At 49.4% G+C, this 12,342-nt stretch overlaps 1 pseudogene across 1 annotated transcript; it reads left to right on the top strand.

The window, feature by feature from the left end:
* The first annotated feature begins 333 nt into the window (after positions 1–333).
* Positions 334–10,721, top strand: LOC309516622 (vomeronasal type-2 receptor 26-like; annotated as a pseudogene). The gene is made up of 5 exons (XR_014224615.1): positions 334–542; positions 2,167–2,458; positions 3,413–4,264; positions 9,078–9,204; positions 9,823–10,721. The product of XR_014224615.1 is annotated as a vomeronasal type-2 receptor 26-like (transcript).
* Positions 10,722–12,342: the final 1,621 nt, after the last annotated feature.

Genomic DNA, 12,342 nt, shown 5'->3' with positions numbered 1-12,342 from the left:
TGGACCAGCTGAGGCAAAGGGATCAATATTCTCTCCCCTGTTATTATCAATTACATAGTAATAATCTGCTTCTGATCAGACCTCCATAGACTTCCAGGAATCCAGTCTAAAAAGAATTAAAACCCTCTCTGCCATCCCCAGCAAAGGCTAAGGTGCTGCTGACTCATTTAGTGAGCTTTCCCCTGGAGTTGGATCATAGGACTTGGGAATTTAGCTGGTGCATTCGGAGAGTGCCATTTAAGGCAAGCTGCTGTACTGAGGCTGTTTCTAATGCCAATGCTGATTAGCTGTAAACAGGGAAATCTCTGTCTAGGAAATTGTATTGTTCCTAGTATGGCAGTGTTGATGCTGTTAATCTTCTTGCTGCCTCAAATGGCGAATCTGTCAAATGTCAATCGGAGCATCAGTCACCTCCACATCCCACACAAGTACGATCAGCCAGGTGACCTTATCATTGGTGCACTTACTTCTCACATCCTGTCCTCTATTGACTATGAAACCTTCATACAATGGCCATCCATCCATCAGATTCTTAATCCATTGTAAGTATTTCAATTTTTCAATTCCCATGTGATATTAATTCCAAAGTTACTTTGTGGGCTTAGAAATACTCCCTATTTATTTTTGCTATGGGGATTTATTACTTATAGGGAGGAGTGCAAAATATCCCCTCCTTCCACAGAACATAGGATCAGTCTTAGACTTAACCCTCCCCACCACCTGAATTTTAACATCTAAAATGATCAAGCCAGACAATAAATTTCTAGTGAACCCATAACAAACCCTCTGTGAGATGAGTGAGGCTGAGAGACTTCAGAGAAGTGTGACTAGCCCAAGGTCACTCAGCAGCTGTATGTGGAGGAGCGGAGAATCGAACCCAGTTTACCAGATTACAAATCCACCGCTCTTAACCACTGCACCACACTGGTTTAATGCAGAGAGGTAGCCATGGCCATGACCAGTCACAGGGGTGTCATAATCTAGAGAGCCCAGCATTCTGATGTCAACAGGAAATGGGTGAATGGCCAGTAGGAACCATTGGTCTACCTAGTACATGCCTGTCTGCACAGAGTAGTAGTGGCTCTCCAGGATTTCAGAAAGGGGTTGCCCCAGCCCGACCTGTTTGCTAAGCAGATGATCTACCATTGGGTTTTACAGAATCTTCAAAGAAAAAGTACACAGAGTAATTGTCAAAACATTACAGGCAACAGAAGGTTGCCTGGTACCGGGGGCAATAGCTTAATTGATGGGAAACTGAGGTGGGGCTCCAGAAACCTGCAAAAGGGCAACAAACTACAAGAAGGAAGCAGCTGGAGGGAATGACTCCTAGTTTCAGTTTTTTCTACACAAAGGCACAGAGTATGGGAAACAAGCAAGATGAATGGGAGCTTTTATTACAGGATGGCAAATATGACCTAGTTGACTAGTAGGCATTACTGAAACCTGGCGGGATGAGACTCATGACTGAAATGTAGGACTTGAGAGTTAATCTGTTTTAAACGTGTAGACCAAACAGGTTGGAAGGATGTATATGTATATGTAAAGGATGTGTACACTCGTGAATAAATCCATGACCTGGAGCATGGAAGACAGATTGAAAGTATATGGTTAAAATTCTAGGAGAGAGAAATAACAGTGACCTCCAAGGCAGACTGAAGACTTGGATGATGCCTTCCGAGGGTAGATTATGAAGCATTCCAAAAGAAGAGATATAGCGGTCATAGAAGACCTCAACTTTCCCAATATCTGTTGGAACTCAAACGCCGCCAAGACTGTAAGGTCTGACAAATTGCTCCATTGCCTTGGAATTCAAGGTTTCTTTAACAGATTGGAGAATTGGGTTAACAAAACGAATTTCAATAGGGAGAAATGTAAGCTTCTGCACTTAGGCAGGAAGTACCTACTTCACAAATATCAGCTGAAGGACACCTGGCTTACTAGGATCTCGCCATCTTAGTGGAACTCAAGCTTCACTTGAGTCAAAGGTGTGATGCAGTTTTTACTGTGTGTGTGTTTAAACCTAATTCTTTATTGGTTTAATTAAATCTGCCTGTAAGCTGCCTTGTTGCTCCCTAGCACAGAAAGGCAGAGAACCTAAGTTTCCTTCAACAGATTCACAAAAAATGGAACACAGCAAAACGCTTTGGTGTCCAACTCTCATTGCAGTGTTGTACCAAAATACTATCAGCAAATTCTGGCCTTGGGGTTTGCAGTCAAGGAAATCAACAAGAATTCCAATCTATTACCTAATGTCACATTAGGATTCCACATCTTTGATAGTTACTTCAGTGAAAGGATGACCTACTGGGCCACTTTGGAGCTGCTCTCTACACACTACAGATTCGTACCCAACTACCAGTGTGACAAACAGAAAAATCTGATGGCCATCACTGGGGGACTTGACTTTGAGGTTTCCCTCCACATGGCAGCCATCTTAACAGGCTACAAGATTCCCCAGGTAAGAGTCAAACATGGTGACTTCCCCTCATTCTTCTTTCCTCTGTCCTGTTGAGAAAAGTTTTGCATTCCATCATAGCCCTCTTGACAATTTCAAATTGTATTTAATAAAAGCTTGAGGAGGAGAATTGCACCGCCTTCATCCATTTCCCAACCTTTGCATGTTCTTCAGAGGGTAACAATGGAGCATTTTGCAGATACAGTTGAACACACCTAGTCTATGTATACGAACAGCTTGGTCTGCTGGCCTTAGGTAGACTCCAACCAGGATGAATTACAGAGGCTGCTCATCAGTTGCTCGTACATTACCTTAATTGATTTGACCTGGAGAGTTTGGGGCTGTCACTGGTGCTGTCAACAGCTCACTGGTTATCTACCGAGTGAAATCAGAGACACAGAGCGAGCTTTTATATTCTTTTACTTTAATCCACAGAAAGACATGGAAGTACACTCTCACTCTTGATCTGCTACCCAACTAGATATTGCTTCCTAGAAATCAGACCCCTCCTGCTGCCTATGGTGGCTGCTAAGAACAATTCTCTTTTGGGTTTTGCTCTGAGACACACAGAACACATCTGGTCCTTTGGGAAGGAGGGGGCTGTGGCAAATTCTTCAGTGACAGCATGTCACTTGGCTGCTGTACTGTTTCTAACGCATCTGACTCCTGTCTCTGCTTACTGCTACCTTCCTCCGGTTCTTCATCACCTATTATTTCCCAGGTCCTTTTTCCTTCTTGGGTGTGACCCATCTCAAACCACCACACCATACTCTCCCCCCTTCCTTCTTTCTGGTAGGTTCTTGGGGTGCTGCTCTCCACCACTCCTCCTCATCTGCCCATTTCCTGATGGGCTTACTGAGACAGTGGGTCCAAAGCACAATGGTTTCATCATTGCAATCCACACATAACCAATGTTTCTACTGCATTAATGGGATTTAAGAGTCCGTTTCCTTCTAGCTCACTTATGGCTCCTTTGCCTTAGAGGATGCTGGTCAAAGCTAATCCACTTCCTTCTACCGGATGGTGCCCAATGAAGCCCATCAGTACACTGGGATTGTTGAGTTACTTCTGCACTTTGGATGGACGTGGGTTGGGTTGCTCGCGGTGGATAGTGAGAGTGGAGAGAAGTTTATGGAAATCCTGAAAACTGCTTTTTCAGAGAAGCATTTGCTTGGCCTTTTCAGAGAGAACTCCAAAAGCCACATATTTTGAAGAGTATTATGACATGTATTCCCAGTGGCTCCAAGCCTATCATGCTATTGCGGAAAGCAAAGCCAATGCTGTCGTTGTCTATGGAGAAGCCAAGTCCATGTTTTATTTGCAAATATTGCTAGCGGCAGGGGAAGCGGAAAATATGACGTCTATGGCCAAGGTATGGATTATGACTGCTCAACTGGATTTCTCAGCAGTGGCCTATAAAATGAGCCAGAGTATGCAACCATTTCATGGCTCCATCTGCTTCACAGTGCACTCAAAGGAGGTGCAAGGATTCAAGACCGTTCTTCACTCCCTCAATCCTTTCATGGCAGGTGAAGATGGTTTTCTTCAGCAGTTCTGGCTGCAGACATTCTATTGTTTCTTTTCAAAATCCAGTACTGAGTTCAGTGAACCCTGCACTGGACAGGAGAGCTGGATAGCCTCCCCTCGTCTGGCTTTGAGATGAGCATGACTGGCCACAGCTACAGCATCTACAATGCTGTCTATGTTGTGGCACATGCTCTACATGATGCCATGTACAGATCCAGGGCAAAAGACAGAGGAATTGTGAGAAGATGGAGACCGCAGCTTCAGAAATTGCAGCCTTGGCAGGTAATGGTTCTTTTGTTGTTGTAGTATATCTTTTAATTATTATTTCATTTTATATTGTTGATAAAGCAAAGGCAACAATTTTAATAACAGACAAAAATTGAAAGATGAATAACCACACTGTAAAATAGGGAGGTAGGGTTTGTAGTTGCATGTGAGTTAAATAAAGACTTTAAACTCCAAATTAAGTCCAATTGTATCAGATCACAAAGCATAGTTCCAGATTTTTTCAGGTTTTGGGGGAGGGGGTTGTTTTGAAAATGTTGGTTCTGCTGTATATGCCAAATCATATGAAACGGGTCTAGTCGTCAAAATCTCAAATTATTTGTGATTACAGTGGTACCCCGCAAGACGAATGCCTCGCGAGACGAAAAACTCGCAAAACGAAAGGTTTTTTCGTTTTTGAGTTGCCTCGCAAGACGAATTTCCCTATGGGCTTGCGTCGCAAAACGAAGCTTGCCCCGGGGACAGCGGGTCTTCTCTTTTGAAGCAAGGGGTGGCGGGGAGAAGCGATCTTCTCCCCGCAGCCCCAGGTCCGGGGACAGCGGGAAGCACTTCCCGCTGCCCCCGGACCTCTTTTGAAGCAAGGGGCTGCGGGGAGATCGCTTCTCCCCACCGCCCCTTGCTTCAAAAGAGGCCCGGGCCCCCGGACCTCATTTGAAGCAAGGGGCTGCGGGGAGATCGCTTCTCCCGGTGCTCCGAAGCCGAGCGGGGGGGAGGGAACACCTGCCCCAGCCGCCGGGCTCCGGAGCGCTGCTGCGAAGCAGGGCGGGGGGGCGGGAACACCTGCCCCAGCCACCCCGCTTCGGAACGCAGCTCCGAAGCGGGGCGGGGGGGCGGGAACACCTGCCCCAGCCGCCGGGCTCCGGAGCGCTGCTGCGAAGCCGGGCGGGGGCGGGGGGCGGGAACACCTGCCCCAGCCACCCTGCTTCGGAACGCTGCTCCGAAGCGGGGCGGGGGGGGGGCGGGAACACCTGCCCAGCCGCCGGGCTTCGGAGCGCTGCTGCGAAGCCGGGCGGGGCGGGGGGGGAGGGAACACCTGCCCCAGCCACCCCGCTTCGGAGCGCTGCTGCAAAGCCGGGCGGGGGGGCGGGAACACCTGCCCCAGCCACCCCGCTTCGGAACGCAGCTCCGAAGCGGGGCGGGGGGGGCGGAAACACCTGCCCCAGCCGCCGGGCTCCGGAGCGCTGCTGCGAAGCCGGGCGGGGGGGGGGCGGGAACACCTGCACCAGCCACCCCGCTTCGGAACGCTGCTGCAAAGCCAGGCAGGGGGGCGGGAACACCTGCCCCGGCCACCCCGCTTCGGAACGCAGCTCCGAAGCGGGGCGGGGGGCGGGAACACCTGCCCCAGCCACCCCGCTTCGGAACGCTGCTCCGAAGCGGGGCGGGGGGGGGGGCGGGAACACCTGCCCAGCCGCCGGGCTCCGGAGCGCTGCTGCGAAGCCGGGCGGGGGGGCAGGAACACCTGCCCCAGCCACCCCGCTTCGGGAACGCAGCTCCGAAGCGGGGCGGGGGGCGGGAACACCTGCCCCAGCCACCCCGCTTCGGAACACTGCTGCAAAGCCAGGCAGGGGTCGGGAACACCTGCACCAGCCACCCCGCTTCGGAACGCTGCTCCGAAGCGGGGCGGGGGGGCGGGAACACCTGCCCCAGCCGCCTCGCTTCGGAACGCTGCTCCGAAGAGGGGCGGGGGGGCGGGAACACCTGCCCCAGCCACCCCGCTTCGGAGCGCTGCTGCGAAGCCGGGCGGGGGGGCAGGAACACCTGCCCCAGCCACCCCGCTTCGGAACGCTGCTCCGAAGAGGGGCGGGGGGGCGGGAACACCTGCCCCAGCCACCCCGCTTCGGAACGCTGCTCCGAAGAGCGGCGGGGGGGCGGGAACACCTGCCCCAGCCACCCCGCTTCGGAGCGCTGCTGCGAAGCCGGGCGGGGGGGCAGGAACACCTGCCCCAGCCACCCCGCTTCGGGAACGCAGCTCCGAAGCGGGGCGGGGGGCGGGAACACCTGCCCCAGCCACCCCGCTTCGGAACACTGCTGCAAAGCCAGGCAGGGGTCGGGAACACCTGCACCAGCCACCCCGCTTCGGAACGCTGCTCCGAAGCGGGGCGGGGGGGCGGGAACACCTGCCCCAGCCGCCTCGCTTCAGAACGCTGCTCCGAAGAGGGGCGGGGGGGCGGGAACACCTGCCCCAGCCACCCCGCTTCGGAGCGCTGCTGCGAAGCCGGGCGGGGGGGCGGGAACACCTGCCCCAGCCACCCCGCTTCGGGAACGCAGCTCCGAAGCGGGGCGGGGGGGCGGGAACACCGGCCCCAGCCACCGGGCTCCGGAGCGCTGCTGCGAAGCCGGACGGGGGGGGGGGCGGAAACACCTGCTCCAGCCACCCCGCTTCGGAACGCTGCTCCGAAGCGGGGCGGGGGGGGGCGGAACACCTTCTGAAGGTGGGCGGGGGGCGAAAGTCTTTGTCCCCCCTGCCTGCCTTCCCAGGGGCTTTTAAATCGCCCCGGACAGCGGAGAAGTCCTCCGCTGTCCCGGGGCGATTTTAAAATGCCGCCCGCCAGCATTTTAAGATCGCCCGGACAGCGGAGAAGTCCTCCGCTGTCCTGGGGTTTTTTAAAATGCTGGGGGTGGGAAGAAAAGCCCTTGTCCCCCCCCCTCAGCCTTCAGAAGAGGTCCGGGGACAGACTGTCGCCGGACCTGGTCTGAAGGCGGTTTCCCTAGGAACGCATTAATTGATTTTCAATGCATTCCTATGGGAAACCGTGCATCGCAAGACGAAAAACTCGCAAGACGAAGAGACTTGCGGAACGAATTATTTTCGTCTTGCGAGGCACCACTGTATCTTTGTTATACCTATATTCCAGAGTGAGTGGTACAAAGTGTCCAGCATCAGATTTTTGGGCTGTGTTCTATTGAGTTGCAATTACTATGAATGCTGCCACTTTAATCTTGCCAATTTTTTTGGAAACATATTTACAATGGTATCATCAGAAATACACAGTGACATTCATTTTGGACAACAAACCATCTTTTTATAGTAATATTTATCATTTCTGATCATTTCTGAGAAAACCGGATACAACCCACTCACCTGAGCTTCAGCTCTTCAAAACAGCTAGGTGTGATATTGTTAATGGCAATTTCTATCTCAACTAGAGTCTTAACAGGAACATCTTTTTTGCCTGTTCCTCCCTCAGTCTAACCCTCCCCCCATTTTCCTGTTCTTTCATTTTTACACTCTTCCTTGAACCTCATGGATGTTTGCATGATGATTTTGGAAGTCCCGTTTAAGCTTTGAAATACATATACAGTGTGGCTTAGTCCCATACGGAGGAATCTACAGAGGAAAGAGAGATCAACATTTACTGTTATTATTGCTATTTTTATTATTTCATGATTATATGAAATCTTGTCTACTGCCTTGGAAGAGGCGATGGCAACTTAAAAGGTGATGCTGAACATAAGATAAGTTTGAGTTTTAAACAATTGTCCTTTTCCTGCCATCTCAATGCAGCTCCACCCATTTCTTAGGAGTGTCTCATTTAACAACAGTGCGGGAGAAGAAGTGTCTTTTAGTGAGAACAGGGAATTAGAAGCTGGGTTTGATATTACCAACTTGGTCACTTTCCCAAATAACTCCTTCATCAGAATGAAGGTTGGATGGATGAATTTGGATGCTCCCCCAGGAAAAGAGTTTTCCATCAATGAAGACAAAATGGTGTGGCACAGGAGTTTTCACCAGGTGGGGCATGATTTCAAGAAATTGCAACTCCAGTGTGTCCTAAATGTGATGCTTGCATCTTGGAAGCCTACCTGAGACATGGATCCTGTATTTTTTCTCGCTTGCTTTTTATGAAAACCTCTATGAATGTTGTGGGGCTCTGATGCCGTGAAGGAGGCCAGGACATAGTTCATTATTATATGCTTGTTTGTTTTTATTGCATTTTTAGTCCACCTTTCCTTTGCTTACTCCCCATTTTATCATAACAACCAACAACCCTTTAAGGTAGTGTAGACTGAGAGCAGCAGTGATTGGTCCAAGGTCACCCAATGAGTTTCATGGCCAAGTGGGGATTTGAACCCTGGTCTTCCACGTCCCTGTCTAGCACATTCTTTAAAGATTTCTAGGCCAGCAGAGTGTGACCTAAGCCTAACCTCCAACCAACTTCTTTGGGGAGAAAGAAAAGGGAGCTGAGCCTGGAGACAGACGAGGCAGACTTCTGCAGAGAATGGCTGGTTTGGAGGCTAGTAATTCTCAAGATATAGTAGCAGAAGTCTGGCAGAGCCCAGTAATATCCTTGGTTTTGAGGCTGCTTAACTTGTGTGACAATTGTCTCTCGGCCCAGTGAATTTAGTCTGGGGTTCTCAGTCCCCAATATTTGTGCTTTTTCAGGTGGAAAAACAGAAGGAACCTGACAGTGTATATGGTAGCTGCTTATTTAAATCGCTTAGTATGTCAAAACATCTTTTCAACTCTACTTTAATCCTTTTGAGTTTTATAAGAAATGTATTTTTCCAAATAATAATAATATTACTGTTCAGGTGAACTCCCTCCCTCCTTTTGATTTTTATTTTTTTAAAAAAACACATTGATATGAGCATAACTTCATTTTCAGAGCCACAAAAACATCTTCTGCCTCATTAGATGCCATTAATGGCTGTTGACAGCTCATTGTTTTCAATTTTCTCTTAATATTCAGCAGGCCATTTCTCCCATCCACTTGATCCCTTGCAGCCCAGAAAATGGAGTTCAGGTTCTCCAAAGGTCCATTATTCCCCCTGTGCTAAATATTTCCTAATGGTTAATTAAAATTCACAGGTGCCACCCCTCTCTCAATGCAACAAAAATTGCCCTTCTGGTACTAGGAGAAAAAAGAAGGAAGGGGAGAAATTCTGCTGCTATGACTGTGCTCCATGTTCAGAAGGCAAGATTTCATACCAGAAAGGTAGGAGACATCAGGTAGCTTTCAGATATGTGCCATATTAGATTTCCTGTGAAGGGTCTGTGGCAGTGTGAAAGGTGTCACAGTTGCTGCTATTGATGTAGTTCTGATATCTATGGTCATTGAAGTTCACAAACTTGGAGCTCTTCATTGCAACCAGGTGATGGCCTAGCAACGAGGCCCAGCATTTTCAAAGAGGTGCTTTGCAAGTCCAAATGATCACATGATGGTTGGGTTATACAAAGCACAGGTACCTGCCCTTCACCTAACATCAGAGATGACATCAGATACAGGGCCGGTAGGTGTAACTTGCTAAAATGGCCCCATGGGCCAGAGGTTTTCTATCACTGGATTACCTGGGTGGTGATGGAGATGAGTTGCAGCAGTGCACCTGCAGGGCACAGGCCTCCTGCTGTCCAGACCCACCACCTTACTGTCCAGGCAAGAGACTGTGAGATCATTGTCTGGGGGAGGGGGGTCCGAACCCTTTCTCCCCATGCTAGTCACTCCTGTGTCTGAAAAGGATTGTCTCTTCCACATCCAACTGGTAAGTCCCATACTGCCAGGATGCATACCTACTCTCAAGTTGCACCGGTAAAGGGAATCCTTTCTTCTTTTCAGACATGAATGACTGTGTCGGATGCTCAGAAGATCACTATCCAAACAGGAACCAAACACAATGCATTCCAAAGTCCATCAGCTTCTTGACTTTGGAAGAACCGCTTGGGATGAGCTTAGCTTTTGGCTCCGTATTCTCCTCTTTGCTCACCATATTGTCCCTCGCCATCTTTATGAAGCATCAGGACACACCGATTGTCAGGGCCAATAATCGGGACCTCACCTACGTTCTCCTCCTGTCTCTCCTTCTCTGTTTTCTCTGTCCCCTCATCTTCCTCAGCCGACCAGACAGAGTGACCTGCCTTGTCCGACAAATGGCTTTTGGTGTGGTTTTCACAGTGACGGTTTCTTGTGTGTTGGCCAAAACCATTAGCGTTGTTCTGGCATTCATGGCCACCAAACCAGGATCCAGAATGAGGAAATGGGTGGGGAAAAGACTAGCAAGCGCCATTGTGTTGACTTGTACTATTATCCAAGCTGGTATTTGCACTGTGTGGCTGGGAACCTCTCCCCCATTTCCCCATTTTGACAAGCATTATGTGACTGGAGAAATTATTCTGGAATGTAATGAAGGGTCAGCTGCCATGTTTTACTGTGTCCTGGGCTACATGGGCCTCCTGGCCATTGTCAGTTTTGTTGTAGCATTTTTAGCCAGGAAACTGCCTGACAGCTTTAATGAGGCCAAATTCATCACCTTCAGCATGTTGTTATTTTGTAGTGTTTGGATCTCCTTTGTTCCAGTCTACCTGAGCTCCAAGGGAAAACACATGGTGGCTGTGGAGATCTTCTCCATCTTGTTCTCCAGTGCTGGTTTACTGGGTTCCATATTTTTCCCCAAATGCTACATTATCATATTGAGGCCTGATCTGAATGACAAACAGCAGTTAATAAAGAAGAAATAGCAAAGTACCCTGTTGTCACTCTTTTTTGTTACCCCAGAACATGGGTAATGAATTTGCTGCTGACTCCTTGATATAATTTCATTTTATTTGTTTATTGAACTTGCTATGTGCATAAAAAAAAATCAGATGGTTCTCCCTCACCCCGAGATGTGGTCCCCACCTTTGGGAGCCCAAGGGCACAATTGGAAAACTGAGGCACTCTTGTGGACACAAAAAAACATCAATTTCACAGAAGAAAGTGTGGAGATGCCAAGAAACTACACCTCCATTCTTGTAATATGAATCCATTGGTTTGGGTCCTACTCTCTGTAGCAAGAGACAAGTTTGCTGCATCTTCCATGTGACAGCCCTTGAGGTATTTGAAGATGGGTATCATATCTCCTCTCAGTCTCCTTTTTCCAGGCTAAACATACCCAGCTCCCTTAACCGTTGCTCATATGGCTTGGTTTCCCACCCATCATCTTCCTGGCTGCCCTCCTGTACACATGTTCAGCACACATTTTACCTCATGAAAATATAATGGTGGACTTTGCCAAAAGCCTGCCTGAACTCAAAATAGACTATGACCACAGCATTCTCCTGATCCACCACATTTGTAATGCCATAAAAAATAAAATAAATGAGATTGGTCTGGTGTGACTACAACAGGCCCAGGACAGAACCCTTTGGCACCCCTCTGGCATCAGGAGATAATATCCCTATGCTATGAGGAGAAAATGAAAAGGAGGGAAATACCCCTCTTCCCAGAGAGAGTGACAGATGCCACATATACCTATTCTGAGCTCAGAATTGCACATGCAGCTCTCTCTGTGTATGAAGATGTAGTTGAAGAAGAGCCAGGAGATAAATTCCCTACCTCAAGTTTTGTTTTAAATTTTGCCTCCCTTACAAGCCTGTGGTCTGGTCTAGTGCTGCTTTCTTGGAATCAGAGAGTCGTGGCCGAGCTCACAATCCCCTTTGTGTCTCAAACTCTGCTCTTGAATGCACTTTCCTCTTCACAAAGCAGCATGTGAGAAAAGAGGGTTTAGCTGAAATCACAAGGGTAGCCATTGCCCTGAGCACAGTTTTTTCCAGGGCACGTTTTGCTCCTCACACCACCCATGCCAGCCGTCTTCTGCTTTGCAAGTGCAATCCCACATCCCAGCCACTCAAAGCAGTGTGGGGCTGGCAGGGTGTCAGGAGGATGTAATGGACATGTGTCCTTCCTGCTGCGTCCTCCTCATGTCACTCACACAGCTTGTCACGGATGCTTTAGTTGTGACCCCTGCATTCCAGGGGGTCAAGCTTGATGACCTTTGGGGGCTCCTTTCAATTCTACATTTTTTTGTTTATTTAGGTGAATATATAGGGGCCCCCCATGGGACGCGGGTGGCGCTGTGGGTTAAACCTCAGCGCCTAGGACTTGCCGATTGCATGGTCGGCAGCTCGAATCCCCGCGGCGGGGTGTGCTCCCGTCGTTCGGTCCCAGCGCCTGCCAACCTAGCAGTTCGAAAGCACCTCCGGGTGCAAGCAGGTAAATAGGGACCGCTTACCAGCGGGAAGGTAAATGGCGTTCCGTGTGCTGCGCTGGCTCGCCAGATGCAGCTTGTCACGCTGGCCACATGACCCGGAAGTGTCTGTG

Source organism: Podarcis vaucheri, assembly GCF_965113315.1.
Source record: "Podarcis vaucheri genome assembly, chromosome: 13".
Taxonomy (NCBI): Eukaryota; Metazoa; Chordata; class Lepidosauria; order Squamata; family Lacertidae; genus Podarcis; species Podarcis vaucheri.
The sequence above is the reverse complement of the archived record's forward strand: the minus strand, read 5'-3'. Positions and strand labels throughout refer to the sequence as shown.